The sequence below is a fragment of the Scyliorhinus torazame genome, chromosome 8 (assembly GCF_047496885.1).
Source record: "Scyliorhinus torazame isolate Kashiwa2021f chromosome 8, sScyTor2.1, whole genome shotgun sequence".
NCBI lineage: Eukaryota > Metazoa > Chordata > Chondrichthyes > Carcharhiniformes > Scyliorhinidae > Scyliorhinus > Scyliorhinus torazame.
In genome coordinates, this window is record NC_092714.1 from 33,291,908 (window position 1) to 33,307,497 (window position 15,590).

A 15,590-nucleotide genomic window follows, 5' to 3' on the forward strand; every position below is an offset into this window, starting at 1 on the left:
ATCAAACTATACAAAAGGATAGAATGGACGGTAAGGGCGGTGGTGTAGCTTTGTTGTTTAAGGATGGCATCCGGGCAATAGTAAGGGATGATATTGGTGCTATGGAGGACAAGGTTGAATCAATTTGGGTGGAAATCAGGAATAGTAAGGCAAAAAGGTCACTGATAGGAGTAGTCGATAGGCCATCAAATAGTAACAGGATGGTAGGGCAGGCAATAAGCAAAGAAATAACGGATGCATGTAGAAATGGTACAGCGGTTATCATGGGGGATTTTAATCTACATGTCGATTGGTTTAACCAGGTTGGTAAAGGCAGCCTTGAGGAGGAGTTTATAGAATGTGTCCGCGATAATTTCCTGGAACAGTATGTAATGGAACCTACAAGGGAACAAGCGGTCCACTCTGCAGCCCGTACACCATATCCCTCTTGGAAGGAGCGACCACAATATGGTGGAATTTAAAATACAGTTGGAGGATGACAAGGTAAAATCAAACACTAGTGTTTTGTGCTTAAACAAAGGCGATTACAATGGGATGAGAGAAGAACTAGCTAAGGTAGACTGGGAGCAAAGACTTCATGGTGAAGCAGTTGAGGAACAGTGGAGAACCTTCCGAGCGACCTTTCACAGTGTTCAGAAAAGGTTCATACCGACAAAAAAGAAAGACGGTAGAAAGGGGAAAAATCGACTGTGGATATCTAATGAGGTGAGGGAGAGTATCAAATTGAAGGAAAAACATACAAACCTTTCTGAAGAATAAAGGGATTCAGGGATATGGTGTACGGGCTGCAGAGTAGAGCTGAGTCCACAAAGATCAGCCATGATCTCATTAAATGGCGGAGCAGGCTCGAGGGGCCAGATGGCCTACTCCTGTTCCTAGTTCTTATGTTCTTATGTAAACTGGGACGATGCAGGGTTCATGAAGCGGATGTTGAGTCAGAGCCCGGATCTGGAGGCAGGTAATCTGATAATGGAGGGGGACTTCAACACGGTACTGGACCCGGCCCTAGATCGGTCTAGGTCGAGGTCGGGTAAGAGGCCGGCAGCGGCCAAGGTCCTGAGGGGGTTTATGGATCAGATGGGGGGAGTGGATCCGTGGAGATTTGCCAGGCCAAGGGCAAGGGAGTTTTCCTTTTTCTCCCATGTGCACAAGGCCTACTCGCGGACAGACTTTTTTGTGGTAAGCAGGGCACTGAGAGTGGAGGGGGCAGAGTATTCGGCCATTGCGATTTCGGATCACGCCCCGCACTGGGTGGAGCTGGAGTTGGGGGGGGGGGGGGGAGAGGGGCCAGCGCCCGTTGTGGCGAATGGATGTGGGGCTGCTGGCGGATGAGGAGGTTTGTGGGCGGGTTCGGGGGTGCATCCAAAGATATGTGGAGGCCAATGATAATGGGGAGATGTCGGTGACTGTGGTCTGGGAGGCGCTGAAGGCAGTGGTCAGGGGGGAGCTAATTTCAATCAGGGCTCACAGGGAGAAGAGGGAGAGGATGGAGAGAGAGAGATTGGTGGGGGAGATACTGAGGGTGGATAGGAGATACGTGGAATCCCCCGAAGAGGGGCTGCTGAGGGAGCGCCGGAGCTTCCAAATGGAGTTTGACTTGCTGACCACGGGGAAAGCTGAGGCCCAGTGGAGGAGGGTACAGGGAGCAGTGTATGAGTATGGGGAGAGGGCGAGTCGGATGTTGGCACATCAGCTGCGGAGGAGGGAGGCGGCTAGGGAAATTGAGGGAGTCAGAGATAGAGGGGGGAACACGGTGCAGAGTCCAGCTAAAATAAACAAGGTCTTTAGGGACTTTTATGGTAAGTTGTACAAGTCAGAACCCCCGGAGAGGGGGGGAGGGGATGCGGCAGTTCCTGGACCAACTGAGGTTTCCAAGGGTGGAGGAAGGGCGAGTAGAGAGTTTGGGGGCCCCGATCGAGATGGAGGAGCTTGTTAAGGGGTTGGGGAGTATGCAGGCGGCGAAGGCCCCGGGGCCAGATGGGTTCCCAGTTGAGTTCTACAGGAAGTTCTCGGAGCTATTGGGCCCGTTGTTGCTGAGAACCTTTAATGAGGCGAAGGAAAAGGGAATCCTTCCCCCGATGATGTTGCAGGCTTTGTTCTCGCTTATCCTCGAGCGGGATAAGGACCCGCTGCAGTGTGGCTCTTATAGGCCGATTTTGCTCCTCAATGTGGATGCCAAGCTGTTGGCAAAAGTTTTGGCCACCAGGATTGAGGATTGTGTCCCGGGAGTGATACATGAGGACCAGACGGGGTTTGTGAAGTCCAGGCAGCTGAACACGAACGTGCGGAGGCTCCTGAATGTGATTATGATGCCCTCGGAGGGGGGTGAAGCAGAAGTGGTAGCGGCAATGGACGCGGAGAAGGCCTTTGACCGGGTGGAGTGGAGTACCTGTGGGAGGTGTCAGGCAGATTTGGGCTTGGGGAGACGTTCATGGGGTGGGTTAAATTGCTGCACCAGGCCCCGGTGGCGAGTGTATCGACGAATTGGCTGCGGTCAGGGTATTTTAGGTTGTACCGTGGAACGAGGCAGGGGTGCCCTTTGTCCCCCCTGCTCTTTGCCCTGGCAATTGAGCCGCTGGCAATGGCGTTGAGGGAGTCCAGAAACTGGAGGGGGTTGGTTTGGGGGGGGGGGGTGCGGGAGAGGAGCACCGTGTCTCACTATATCCGGATGACCTGCTGCTGTACATTGCGGATCTGGTGGAGGGGATAGGGGAGGTCATGCAGACCCTTAGGGAGTTTGGAGACTTCTTGGGATATAAGCTCAACGTGGGGAAGAGCGAGCTGTTTGTGGTGCATGCGAGGGGCCAGGAAAAGAGATTGGAGGAGCTACCACTCAAGATGGTGGAGAGGAGTTTTCGGTATTTGGGTATCCAGGTGGCTAAGAGTTGGGGGATCTTGCAGAAGCTCAATCTGGCACGGCTGGTTGTCCAGATGGAGGAGGATTTCAGGAGATGGGACACGTTGCCACTCTCCCTGGCGAGTAGGGTGCAGTCCGCTAAGATGACGGTCCTCCCTACGTTCCTGTTCGTCTTTCAGTGCCTGCCAATTCTCATCCCCAAGGCCTTCTTTAAGCGGGCAAACAGGAGCATTATGGGATTTGTGTGGGCAAATAAGACCCCGAGGGTTAAGAGGCTGTTCTTAGAGTGCAGTCGGGGGGGGGGGGCGGGGGGGGTTGGTGCTGCCGAACCTGTGCAGCTATTACTGGGCAGCGAATGTGTCTATGATTCGGTAATGGAGGGAGAGGAGGCGGCGTGGAGAAGGTTAGAGGTGGCGTCCTGTATAGGTACTAGCCTGGGGGCACTGGTGACGGCACCGTTGCCGCTTCTGCCGACGCGGAATACCGCGAGCCCGGTGATGGTGGCGACATTGAGGATTTGGGGGCAGTGGAGACGGCATAGGGGGGAGGTAGAGGCCTCAGTCTGGGCTCCGATATGGGACAACCATAGGTTCGTCCCTGGTAGGATAGATGGTGGGTTCCTAAGCTGGCACTGGGCGGGAATTAAAAGGATGGGTGACTTATTCATCGATGGGACTTTTGCCAGTCTGAGGGCACTGGAGGAGAAATTTAGGTTACCCCGGGAAATGTCTTTAGGTATATGCAAGTTCGGGCATTCATGAGAAAGCAGGTAGGGAATTCCCGCTGCTGCCTGCCCAAAGGATACAGGACAGGGTGGTTTTGGGCGTGTGGGTCGGGGAGGGTAAGATATCGGAGATATACCAGGAACTGTAGGAGGTGGAGGAAGCCTCGGTGGAGGAGCTGAAGGGCAAGTGGGAGGAGGAGCTGGGTGAGGAGCTGGATGAGGGCCTGTGGACTGACGCCCTGGGCAGGGTCAATTCCTCCTCATCTTGCGCCAGGCTCAGCCTGATCCAGTTTAAAGTGGTGCACAGGGTGCATATGACAGGGGCGAGGATGAGTAAGTTTTTTGGGGTAGAGGACAGTTGTGTGAGGTGTTCGGGGAGCCCAGAAAACCACGCCCATATGTTTTGGACATGCCCGGCGCTTACGGAATTTTGGAAGGGCTTCTCAAAGGCTAGGTCCAAGGTCTTGGACACTCAGGTGAAGCCGAGCTGGGGGATAGCGATATTTGGGGTGGCGGATGATCCGGGAGTGCAGGAGTCGAAAGAGGCCGGAGTTCTGGCCTTTGCCTCCTTGGTAGCCCGTAGAAGGCCCTTGTTAATGTGGAGCGACGCGAAGCCCCCAAGCGTAGAGGCTTGGGTCAGTGACATGGCGGGGTTTCTCAGGTTGGAGAAGATAAAGTTTGCCTTGCGAGGGTCCTTGCAGGGGTTCTCCGGGCGGTGGCAACCATTCCTTGACTTTCTCGCGGAACGTTAGGTGGAGGTCAGCAGCAGCAGCAACCCGGGGGGGGGGGCTGATTTATTTTTCTTTTTGTAAGGGGTGCATGCCCCATTTTGCTTTGAGATGGGTGTTAAATTGTTAACCATTTAGAGGGTTAAGTTGTCTTGTTTTGTTGGTATATTTTCTTTGTACTGTTTTCCTTTTTGGAGTGTTTTGTAAAAATTATTGAAAAACCTTGAATAAAAACATTTAAAAAAAAGAATTTGTCTGCTACAGAAATTTCTACAATTCGCCTTTAGATTCCAAGGGTTGAGTTTAAACCCACATAACTGCAATTTCTGGAGACAATTTCTTTTAAAAACATAATTCGTTTTTTCCAATAAGTCAATGATTCTTGCACCGCAGTTCCTCCTGATGGAAATTCACTATCTCTGCGCTAGATGTTTAAACTAGCAAGGATAGGGCCTTAAACTTGGGAGAGGATTGAAGAGGGAGAGTATTACTGTTCATTTGGCAGTTTCCTCAGATCACTGACCACTTCTGCCTTTAGCCGCATTAAAAACATTTCAAAATGATTATTTCAGACTTCACTAAAATAAAATGTTATATTGAATTTGAAAGTGATTTAGTTCAGGCTGAAACTAGGGTCTTGAATCTAAACAAAGCGAATGATATAGATATGAAGGGGAAATTGGACAAGGTAAATTTGGAAACGATATTAAAATATACCACATTTTTTTAAAAATGCATACTTTTCAACAAATAAATATTCTTTTAAGGCACAAAGAAAAATTGGTCCAACTGTTTCTCATAAGAGGAGTTAATGGTGGTATTAAACCTAAGGAAGACTGGGAGGCAAGGTGGCACAGAGGTTAGCACTGCTGCCTCACAGTGCTGAGAACTCAGGTTTGATCCCGGCCCCGGGTCACTGTCCGTGTGGAGTTTACACATTCTCCCCATTTCTGCTTGGGTCTCACCCCCACAACCCAAAACGATGTGCAGGGCAGGTGAATTGGACACGCTAAATTGCCCTTTAATTTGGAAAAAAGAATTGAGTACTCTAATTTTTTTTTAAATCGAAGGAAGAGGGTTAAAATGCTGCTCGAAACAACAGCAAATCGGAGAATTGGAAGCATTATATAATTCAGGAAAAGGAAGATCAATTATTTGAAAAGAGAAGAGAAAAGAGAATTTGAGAGTAACTGGCAAAATAAATGAAGATAGGCTGTTAATAGTTTGTTAGTGCTCAGCACTGTGTGACAGACAGCATGGTTTTGTGCAGGGAAGGCCATGTGGTTAGCACTGTTGCTTCACAGCGCCAGGGACCCGGGTTCGATTCCCGGCTTGGGTCACTGTCTGTGCGGAGTCTGCACGTTCTCCCCGTGTCTGCGTGGGTTTCCTCCGGGTGCTCCGGTTTCCTCCCACAAGTCCCGAATTGTTAGGTGAATTGGACATTGTCAACTTTCCCTCAGTGTACCCGAACAGGCACCGGAGTGTGGCGACTCGGGGATTTTCACAGTAACTTCATTGTCAGTGTTAATGTAAGCCTACTTGTGACAATAATAAAGATTACTATTACAAAGATTATTATTATTAATAATGTCACGGTAGATAGGTAAAAAGGAAAGATTAGTGAAAATAAACATGGGCTCATTATCTGTAGAAGATATACCTGTAGAAGATTAAAAAATCATTCTGGAAATAATAGGGAACCAAGTGTCTAGCAAGAATGAAGATCTCACAAAGATATCAATACTGTGTAAATAAAGAACAAATACTGAAAACATTAATGGGACTAAGTGGCGACAAATCCCCTTGATCTGATGATCTGCACCCTAGAAATTTAAACGAGGTGACTGCAGAAATAGTATATGCATTGCTTTTGAGTTTCCAGAATTTCTCACATTGCGACCTTTAAGACTCATCTGGGTGGACACATGAGCAGACAGGGTATAGAAGAATACAGACAATTGGTCTAGATAGGACACTTGATTGGTGCAGGCTTGGAGGGCCGAAGGGCCTGTTCCTGTGCTGTACTGTTCTTTGTTCTTTATTGCAGAAGAGTTCCCAAGGAGAACAAACATAACATTTTTATTCAAGAAAGGAGGAAGAGAGAAAGTAGGGAACTATAGCTCAGTTCGTCTAACTTCAGGAGAGGGGAAAATGCTCCCTATTATTAGGGACGTAACAGGACACTTTGATAAATTCGGCAGAATCAAAATGGATTTGTAAACGGGGAGTCGTGTTTGACAAATCTGTTCAAGGTTTTGAGGGTGTAATTAGTAAGGTGGGTAATGGGGAACCACTGTATTCAGATCTTGGAAAAGCATTCAATTATTATACAAAATTAAGAATTATGGAATTGGAGCTAATATATTAGCAAAGACTAAGGATTGATTAACAGACAGAAAACAGAAAGTAGGAATAACATTTTCAGGTTGGTACCTATAACTAGAGGAGTCCATCGCTTGGGCCTCGGCTAGTTACAGTCTATATTAATGATTCACATGAGGGCACTAAGTGTAACATACCCACGTTCTCTGACACTACAAAATTAGGTGAGAAAGTAAACGGTGAGGAGAGTGATAAAAGGTGCAGAAGGATTTAGACAGATTGAGTGAGTGACAAGAACATGGCAGATGAAATACAATGTGGCAAAATGAGAGATTATCTACTTAGCAGTAAAACAAAAAAAGGGACATTTTTTGAATAGTAAGGGTTAGGGTCAGGTTAGTATTCAGAGGGACCTGGATGCTCTTATACATGGATAAAAGAAAGTTAATATGTAGGCATTGAAGTGTTGGGTACTCTGCTACACAGACGAACCAACACGGTTGCGGATGGTACAACTCAGTTTTATTCCTAACATTTATTTACAGTGGTAAACTGGTTACTGAGGTTCGATCATAACCCTAGAATCTGTGGACCTATTCCTAATTCTATCTTGTAGTGGCACTCAGCACATGGTGGATGTCTGAGCGGCTTGCTATGAGCTCTGTGCCCTGAGCTGTCTCCTGCTCGAGTGCCCAGGAAGTGCCGTGTTCCCTGTTTTGTACTGTGTATGCTCTTGCCTGTGATTGGCTGTCGTGTTGTGAGTGTGTTGATTGGTCCGTTGATCTGTCCATCAGTATGTATGTATGTATGTATGTGCTATGATGTTTACCTGAATATCATGGCAGCCCCCCTTTTTTTACAGGAACATGTGCCTATGTGGTCATAAATAGAGATGTGTACTGAGTGTAGCTAAATGTGTGTGTGTGCAATATCTACAGCATGTACATGGGGCTAAACTATATACAAGGGGCGATGTCGGGTGCGACATAATAACGAGGTTGTACCATAAACAAAGAACGGGGAAATGTTGAACGACAAAATGAATTCCTGTAAACAGAAACATATTAACACAGTGGTAGTATGAGTTCAATGTACAAACAGTCTCATAAGTCCAGTCTAGTAGACGGGCGACGAATTCGGGTTGACCGTTAGGGTGGCATACCATTCATCACCCGAATTGATCGTGTTAACTTGCATCGGCTGGTGGGTCCTGGCTGGAGACATGCGGTTCCCATCAATGACCGCAGCACGGAAGGCATCCCGGTCGTCTGTGTCACTGGTCTGGATATCGTCTGGGCACGACTCGTAGTAAGGAGGCTGAATGGTCCGCACGTCCCTGCGAGGTTGTCGGAGTTGGGGAACATTGGCAGGTTGAGCTGCTCGACAGCAGGCAGCGTAGTGGCCCACCTTGCCACAGCGGAGGCATTGTCGGGTTCTTGCGGGACATTGCCGCTTTAAATGTGCGGCTCCACAGTTGCCGCATGTCGTGACGTCATGGCGTTCGTTGCGCCACCGCGCATGCGCAGTTCGGTCTTGCGTCGAGCGCGCCTGCGCATCACGCTCCTCAGTGTTGCCGTCGGTTTTGCCGCGCACAAGCGCAGGAGGCCTCGAAAAGCGCGCGAAATGGCCGCCCTCGTCCGGGCCGCGGGCCGGGAGGAACTCGATCGCCTGGACCCGTTCAGCCTTGTAGGACGCCTGCCTCGCTGATCCGGCCGCGTAGGACCCCTGCCGCGCCGATTCGGCCGCCTGAAATTGGGTATAGCGGCTAGTCGTGTTTTCGTGCAGGACACAGGCTTCGATTGCGGAGGCTAAGGTGAGGCCTTTTATTTTTAAGAGCTGCTGGCGTAGGGTGCCCGAGGTGACCCCAAAAACTATCTGGTCCCGAATCTGGAATCGGAGGTGGTGTCGTAACCGCAGGACTGCGCGAGGATACGGAGATGCGTAAGGAATGACTGAAAGGGCTCATCCTTACCTTGCAGGCACTGCTGGAAGAGATACCTCTCGAAGCTCTCGCTGAGCTCGATGTTGAAGTGTTGGTCGAGCTTGAGAAGGACCGTCTTGTATTTGGTCTTGTCCTCACCTTCCGCGAACACCAGGGAGTTGTAGACATGGATGGCGTGTTGACCTGCCGTGGTGAGGAGGATGGCAATCTTTCTGGTGTCCGAGGCGCTTTCCTTTTCGTTGGCTTCCAGAAAGACCTGGAAGCGCTGTTTGAACAGCTTCCAATTAACGCCGAGGTTTCCAGCGACTTGCAGCGGCTGCGGTGTGTTGACGGTGTCCATGGCGCAGGATGGCAGATTCCGGAGGATTTGTAGGTCGGTACCAAAGTCACTCCTGGTACTATGAAGTGTTAGGTACTCTGCTACACAGATGAACCAACACGGTTGCGAATGGTACAACTCAGTTTTATTTCAAACATCTATACACATTGGTAAACTGTTTACTGAGGTTCGATCATAACCCTTGATTCTGTGGACCTATTCCTAATTCTATCTTGCAGTGGCACTCAGCACATGGTGGATGTCTGAGCGGCTTGCTGTGAGCTCTGTGCCCTGAGGTGTCTCCTACTCCAGTGCCCAGGAAGTGTCGTGTTCCCTGTTTTGTACTGTGTATGTTCTTGCCAGTGATTGGCTGTCGTGTTGTGTGTGTGTGTTGATTGGTCCATTGATCTGTCCATCAGTATGTATGTATGCATGTGCTATGATGTTTACCTGAATATCATGACAGGCATAACAGTGATTAAGAAGGAAAATGATGTATCAGCTTTTGTTATAAAGTGTTTGGAGTCTAAGAGTAAAGAAATCTTCTCACAATTACAGTGAGCATTGACGAGGTTGTATCTGGAGTACTGTTCATAGTTTTGCTTTCTTTACCCAAGGAGGTACAGTCTATATTAGGGTGATTAAAGTTTCCATTTATAACTATTCTACCATATTACCATACCAGATGCACCCTATCCGGCTGCATCACAGTCTGGTGTGGCAACTGCTCGGACCAAGATCGCAAGAAACTGCAGAGTGTGGTGAACTCAGCCCAACACATCACACAAACTTGCCACCCTCACGTTGATTCTGTCTACACCTCCCGCTGCCTCATGAAGGCAGACAGCATTATCAGAGACCCCTCCACCCAGGTATTACCTTCTTCCAGACCCTTCCATCAGGCAGAAGTTACGGAAGTCTGAAGGCTCGCACATCCAGACATAGGAACAGTTTCTTCCCCACAGCTACAAGACTCCTCAACGACTCCCCCTCGGACTGATCTGTTCCCTGTAAGAACACTATTCACGACGCCCTATGCTGCTCTTGTTTGGCCCCTTGTTCCGTACTGTAAATAATCACTATTTGTTGATGTACCATTGTCAATGTTCTCTGTTGACTATTCATTTCTCTACTATGTACGTACTGTGTACGTTCCCTTGGCCGACGAAAAATACTTTTCACTGTACTTCGGTACATGTGACAATAAATATCAATCAAATAAATATCAATCAAATACTTACACCTCTATGAAATTTCTATTTAAATCTGACCCGTTATGACTTTCCCAGTAGTAGGTGGCCTATTGAATATACCCAGCATTTTCTCGAAGCTCAAAACAAATAGAATCTGTCCTTGACTCCTCTGAGACATCCTCTCTCGCCGACAGTACACCATTCCCCTCAGTTAATGCTGCAACTCCTGCTTCGTTCTTTCCTTCTCTATCATTTCCAATCACCGTTTATTCCAGGAATAATACCCATACGTTCCCTTCTTAGGGCCATTTCCCTCATTGCCGTGACATCATATTTTCACGTGGCATCGACGACTCCGTTCCCGGCCTGCTACATTCTGCACCATTCCCAGCCTGATACACACTGCTCCATTCCCACTGTGCTACACACTGCTCCATTTCCACTGTGCTACACACTGCTCCATTCCCAGCCTGCTACACACTGCTCCATTCCCGGCCTGCTACACACTGCTCCATTCCCAGCCTGCTACAGCCTGCTCCATTCCCACTTTGCTACACACTACTCCATTCCCACTGTGCTACAGCCTGCTCCATTCCCACTTTGCTACACACTACTCCATTCCCACTGTGCTACACACTGCTCCATTCCCAGCCTGCTACACACTGCTCCATTCCCACTGTGCTACACACTGCTCCATTCCCAGCCTGCTACACACTGCTCCATTCCCACTTTGCTACACACTACTCCATTCCCACTGTGCTACACACTGCTCCATTCCCACTGTGCTACACACTGCTCCATTCACAGCCTGCTACACACTACTCCATTCCCATTGTGCTACACACTGCTCCATTCCCAGCCTGCTACACACTGCTCCATTCCCGGCCTGCTACACACTGCTCCATTCCCAGCCTGCTACAGCCTGCTCCATTCCCACTTTGCTACACACTGCTCCATTCCCACTGTGCTACACCCTGCTCCATTCCCACTGTGCTACACACTGCTCCATTCCCACTGTGCTACACCCTGCTCCATTCCCACTGTGCTACACACTGCTCCATTCCCACTGTGCTACACCCTGCTCCATTCCCACTGTGCTACACACTGCTCCATTCCCACTGTGCTACACCCTGCTCCATTCCCACTGTGCTACACACTGCTCCATTCCCACTGTGCTACACCCTGCTCCATTCCCACTGTGCTACACACTGCTCCATTCACAGCCTGCTACACACTGCTCCATTCCCACTGTGCTACACACTGCTCCATTCCCACTGTGCTACACCCTGCTCCATTCCCACTGTGCTACACACAGCTCCATTCCCACTGTGCTACACCCTGCTCCATTCCCACTGTGCTACACACTGCTCCATTCCCACTGTGCTACACCCTGCTCCATTCCCACTGTGCTACACACTGCTCCATTCCCACTGTGCTACACCCTGCTCCATTCCCACTGTGCTACACACTTCTCCATTCCCACTGTGCTACACACTGCTCCATTCCCACTGTGCTACAGCCTGCTCCATTCCCACTTTGCTACACACTGCTCCATTCCCACTGCGCTACACCCTGCTCCATTCCCAGCCTGCTACAGCCTGCTCCATTCCCACTTTGCTACACACTGCTCCATTCCCGGCCTGCTACACACTGCTCCATTCCCACTGTGCCACACATTGCTCCATTCCCACTGTGCTACACACTGCTCCATTCCCACTTTGCTACACACTGCTCCATTCCCAGCCTGCTACACACTGCTCCATTCACAGCCTGCTACACACTGCTCCATTCAGAGCCTGCTACACACTGCTCCATTCCCACTGTGCTACACACTACTCCATTCCCACTGTGCTACACACTGCTCCATTCCCACTGTGCTACACACTGCTCCATTCCCGGCCTGCTACACACTGCTCCATTCCCAGCCTGCTACACCCTGCTCCATTCCCACTGTGCTACACACTACTCCATTCCCACTGTGCTACACACTGCTCCATTCCCAGCCTGCTGCACCCTGCTCCATTCCCAGCCTGCTACACACTGCACCATTCCCACTGTGCTACACACTACTCCATTCCCACTGTGCTACACACTGCTCCATTCCATTCCTGCTACACACTGCTCCATTCCCACTGTGCTACACACTGCTCCATTCCCAGCCTGCTACACACTGCTCCATTCCCGGCCTGCTACACACTACTCCATTCCCATTGTGCTACACACTGCTCCATTCCCACTGTGCTACACACTGCTCCATTCCGACTGTGCTACACACTGCTCCATTCACAGCCTGCTACACACTACTCCATTCCCACTGTGCTACACACTGCTCCATTCCCACTGTGCTACACACTGCTCCATTCCCGGCCTGCTACACACTGCTCCATTCCCAGCCTGCTACACACTGCCCCATTCCCGGCCTGCTACACACTACTCCATTCCCATTGTGCTACACACTGCTCCATTCCCACTGTGCTACACACTGCTCCATTCCCACTGTGCTACACACTACGCCATTCACAGCCTGCTACACACTACTCCATTCCCACTGTGCTACACACTGCTCCATTCCCACTGTGCTACACACTGCTCCATTCCCAGCCTCCTACACACTGCTCCATTCCCGGCCTGCTACACACTACTCCATTCCCACTGTGCTACACACTGCTCCATTCCCGGCCTGCTACACACTACTCCATTCCCACTGTGCTACACACTGCTCCATTCCCAGCCTGCTACACACTACTCCATTCCCACTGTGCTACACACTGCTCCATTCCCAGCCTGCTACACACTGCTCCATTCCCAGCCTGCTACACACCACTCCATTCCCAGCCTGCTACACACCACTCCATTCCCAGCCTGCTACACACTGCTCCATTCCCACTGTGCTACACACTGCTCCATTCCCACTGTGGTACACACTGCTACATTCCCACTATGCTACACACTGCTCCTTTCCCACTGTGCTACACACTGCTCCATTCCCGGCCTGCTACACACTGCTCCATTCCCAGCCTGCTACACACTGCTCCATTCCCACTGTGCTACACACAGCTCCATTCCAGGCCTGCTACACACTGCTCCATTCCCACTGTGCTACACACAGCTCCATTCCAGGCCTGCTACACACTGCTCCATTCCCACTGTGCTACACACTGCTCCATTCCCACTGTGGTACACACTGCTACATTCCCACTGTGCTACACACAGCTCCATTCCCACTGTGCCACACACAGCTCCATTCCAGGCCTGCTACACACTGCTCCATTCCCACTGTGCTACACACTGCTCCATTCCCACTGTGCTACACACTGCTCCATTCCCACTGTGGTACACACTGCTCCATTCCCACTGTGCTACACACTGCTACATTCCCGGCCTGCTACACATTGCTCCATTCCCACTGTGCTACACACTGCTACATTCCCAGCCTGCTACTCACCGCTCCATTCCCAGCCTGCTACACACTGCTCCATTCCCACTGTGCTACACACTGCTCCATTCCCGGCCTGCTACACACTGCTCCATTCCCAGCCTGCTACTCACCGCTCCATTCCCACTGTGCTTCACACTGCTCCATTCAGAGCCTGCTACACACTGCTCCATTCCCACTGTGCTACTCACCGCTCCATTCCCTCTATGCTACACACTGCTCCTTTCCCGGACTGCTACATACTACTCCATTCCCACTGTGCTACACACTGCTCCAGTCCCAGCCTGCTACACACTGCTCCATTCCCATTGTGCTACACACTGCTCCATTCCCACTGTGCTACACGCTGCTCCATTCCCACTGGGCTACACACTGCTCCATTCCCACTGTGCTACACACCGCTCCATTCCTGGCCTGCTAGTCTCTGATCCATTCCCGGCCTGCTACACACTGCTCCATTCCCAGCCTGCTACACACTGCTCCATTCCCGGCCTGCTACACACTGCTCCATTCCCACTGTGCTACACACTGCTCCATTCCCACTGTGCCACACACTGCTCCATTCCCACTGTGCTACACACTGCTCCATTCCCACTGTGCTACACACTGCTCCATTCCCACTGTGCTACACACTGCTCCATTCCCACTGGGCTACACACTGCTCCATTCATGGCCTGCAAGAGACTGCTCCATTCCCAGCCTGCTACACACTGCTCCATTCCCACTGTGCTACACACTGCTCCATTCCCACTGTGTTACACACTGCTCCATTCCCGGCCTGCTACACACTGCTCCATTCCCACTGTGCTACACACTGCTCCATTCCCACTGTGTTACACACTGCTCCATTCCCGGCCTGCTACACACTGCTCCATTCCCACTGTGCTACACACTGCTCCATTCCCACTGTGCTACACACTGCTCCATTCCCAGCCTGCTACACACTGCTCCATTCCCGGCCTGCTACACACTGCTCCATTCCCACTGTGCTACACACTGCTCCATTCCCACTGTGTTACACACTGCTCCATTCCCAGAATGCTACACACTGCACAATTCCCACTGTGCCACACACTGCTCCATTCCCACTGTGCTACACCGTGCTCCATTCCCAGCCTGCTACACACAGCTCCATTCCCACTGGGCAACACACTGCTCCATTCCTGGCTTGCTACACACTGCCCCACTCCCAGCCTGCTACACACTGCTCCATTCCCACTGTGCTACACACTGCTCCATTCCCACTGTGTTACACACTACTCCATTCCCAGAATGCTACACACTGCACAATTCCCACTGTGCCACACACTGCTCCATTCCCACTGTGCTACACCCTGCTCCATTCCCAGCCTGCTACACACAGCTCCATTCCCACTGGGCAACACACTGCTCCATTCCTGGCTTGCTACACACTGCCCCACTCCCAGCCTGCTACACACTGCTCCATTCCCACTGTGCCACACACTGCTCCATTCCCACTGTGCTACACACTGCTCCATTCCTGGCCTGCTACACACTGCCCCACTCCCAGCCTACTACACACTGCTCCATTCCCACTGTGCTACACACTGCTCCATTCCCACTGGGCTTCACACTGCTCCATTCCCAGCCTGCTACACACTGCTCCATTCGCACTGTGCCACACACTGCTCCATTCCCACTGTGCTACACACTGCTCCATTCCCACTGTACTACACACTGCTCCATTCCCAGCCCGCTACACACTGCTCCATTCCCGGCCTGCTACACATTGCTCCATTCCCGGCCTGCTACACACTGCTCCATTCGCACTGTGCCACACACTGCTCCATTCCCACTGTGCTACACACTGCTCCATTCCCACTGTACTACACACTGCTCCATTCCCAGCCCGCTACACACTGCTCCATTCCCGGCCTGCTACACACTGCTCCATTCCCGGCCTTCTACACACTGCTCCATTACCACTGTGCTACACACTGCTCCATTCCCACTGTGCTACACACTGCTCCATTCCCAGCCTGCTACAGCCTGCTCCATTCCCACTTTGCTACACACTACTCCATTCCCACTGTGCTACAGCCTGCTCC